The sequence below is a fragment of the Schistocerca gregaria genome, unplaced genomic scaffold (assembly GCF_023897955.1).
Source record: "Schistocerca gregaria isolate iqSchGreg1 unplaced genomic scaffold, iqSchGreg1.2 ptg000851l, whole genome shotgun sequence".
Lineage (NCBI taxonomy): Eukaryota > Metazoa > Arthropoda > Insecta > Orthoptera > Acrididae > Schistocerca > Schistocerca gregaria.
Window position 1 is genome coordinate 40,001 of NW_026062213.1, and position 2,500 is coordinate 42,500.

The following is a 2,500-nucleotide window of genomic DNA, read 5'->3' on the forward strand; positions in this document are numbered from 1 at the left end:
AACGGGGAAGTCCGAACCGAAGGCGGAGACGAAGGCCTCGCGGCCAACGACACCGCCGGCGGGGAAGGCTGCGAGCGAGCCAAAGCTGGCGCAGGTAGCCGGGCAAAGACCCAGCGGCCCAGTCGGCACCGGCAAGCTCACCCAGACTCGCCCGGCGGGAGAGACGGCGGCCCCACGGCCGAAGTCTCAACTGCCGGAGACGGCGAAAAGTGTGCCGAAACCGGCGAAGGTAGCCGGGCAACTGCCCAGCGGCCCAGTCGGGGAAAGCGCCAGCAGTAGCCGCGCCTCTTCACCAATGTCGGGTGCCGAGAGACGCAAGTCCCGGACACGACGGAAGAAGCGGAATCCGAACAAGCAGCCGGACTCGGCGCAGGTAGCCGGACAACAGCCTGGCGGCCCAGTCGATGACGGCACGTCCCGATACAAGGCAAGCCCAAGCGATCTTGCGACCGTGAAGCTTATCGCGACGCGGCTCGAGGACGTCCTGAAGCTCGTGGACGACTCTCTAAAACCGGGACAACTGGTTGAGGAGGGAAATCTGGGGGACTTTAAGAGACAACTGAGAGCTAAGTTGTTTGATTGGGCCATGGCGCAGTCGGCCCTCACCGGAAGGGTGGAAGCCTTGGAGGAGGAGCTGGCGAGGACGAAGGCGGTGCCCACGGCGCCACCCAAGACCTTTGCACAAGTTGCCGCCGCTCCACCCATACCAGAACGGAAAACGCAGGCGATGATAACCAAAGCCCTGACTGAGAAGGCAACGCTCTTCATCAAGTCCAAGGGCAATGAAACTGGCGCAGAAGTGAGAAAGAAATTCACCTCCCTGGTCAAGCCTGAGGTTGAAGGTGTGAAGTTCTCACGGGTCGCCACAAACGGCCCGACGCTCATCGTAGATGTGGCGTCTGAGACTGATCGCCAGAAGCTTCTAGCTAACAACAAACTGACAGAAGCACTCAAGTGCGAACTGCCGAAAAAGCTCAATCCGCAGATAATCATATATCATGTACCATGTGTCATGAAGAATGAAGCTGTGGTTGAGCTAACTCGAAAGCAAAACGACCTTGGAGGACTTTCCGAAACACAGTTTCGCCAGGAGTTTAAGCCGAAGTTCCGGACTGGGCCAAGGGGCAAACAAACATCACATCTCGTGGTGGAAGTAAGCCCCAGACTCAGAGTCGCGATTCTGAGGCAGAAGCGACTGTACATGGGCTTTGAGTCCATGCCGGTTGACGACTACCTGGACTTAGTCGTTTGCACGCGGTGCCAGGATGTGAACCACTCGGTAAGGTTCTGCAAGCAGGACCCGAGTATAATAACATGTGGGCACTGTGGCGAGAACGGCCACATGAGGAAGGACTGTAGAAAAGCGGGGGACCGAGCGGTCTGTATCCCGTGCAAAAAGCGTAATCGCACATGCGAAACGCCAGGCAAAGAGTGTGCCTACTACAGGATTCTCACTCAACGCAAAATCCAGCGGACAGACTATGGGAGACAAGACCTCTCGTCAACCGTCTCCATTCCGGCCGCTACCTCTCCTGTCCCCGACCGGACTGTGAAAAATCACAATGCCAATGTCGGTTAAGATAGGACAGCTGAACTGCGCGCGAACGCAAGCGGTGATGCAGGAGGTACGACGCCGAGCGGAGGAGGAGTCTCTAGACATATTATGTCTGCAAGAGCCCTACTCTAGGGACGGAAAGATCCGATATATGCCGACAACAGCTCAGATCCTGGCTGGGGGAGAGCATCCTATGGCAGCAATTGTTGTGCTAAATCGTTCCTTCAGAGCAGTCAAAGTGGCGCACCTAAGCAACAGATGCATGGTGTTAGCTGAGATAAATACTGGCGATTTCACCTTTTTCGTGCTAAATATGTACTTTCAGTACAGGCACAGAGAAAGACCGTATATCGACCAGTTAAAAGAGGCGGTTGGGTTCTACCGCAATGACTTGCTGATTTGCACAATGGACGCAAATGCCATGTCACCCCTATGGCACAGTGACATCACGCCTCTTGGTGCTCGACGCGCCGCCAGGCGAGGTGAGAGACTCGCTGAAGCAATTCACGAGCTCAGACTAGAAGTGCTGAACCGACCAAACTTCCCACCAACTTTCGAAGGCCGCCGTGGAGCGACCTCGAATATCGATGTGACACTGAAGAGTGCACACGAGCATCTCCGTGCGGAGAACTGGAAGGTATGGCGGGGAATGACACTAAGTGACCACAATCTGATCACATTCACTGTAGCCTATGATGGGGAGCCTCCTCCTGAAGACCAGGTGAACGGCACCGTCAAGTACAACTGGCGAAAGGCTAATTGGGATCGACTAAGAGGTAATCTAGTGATACCGAATTGGCCAATGGATCGCGTTGTGGACGTCGACAAAGCTGCAGAAGATCTGACGGCGGCCATACAGACAGCAGCAACAGGCGCAGTCCCGTTGGCCCACACAGGGAAAATGCCTAAGGCACCTTGGAACCCTGAGCTGCAGCGTCTCCGACG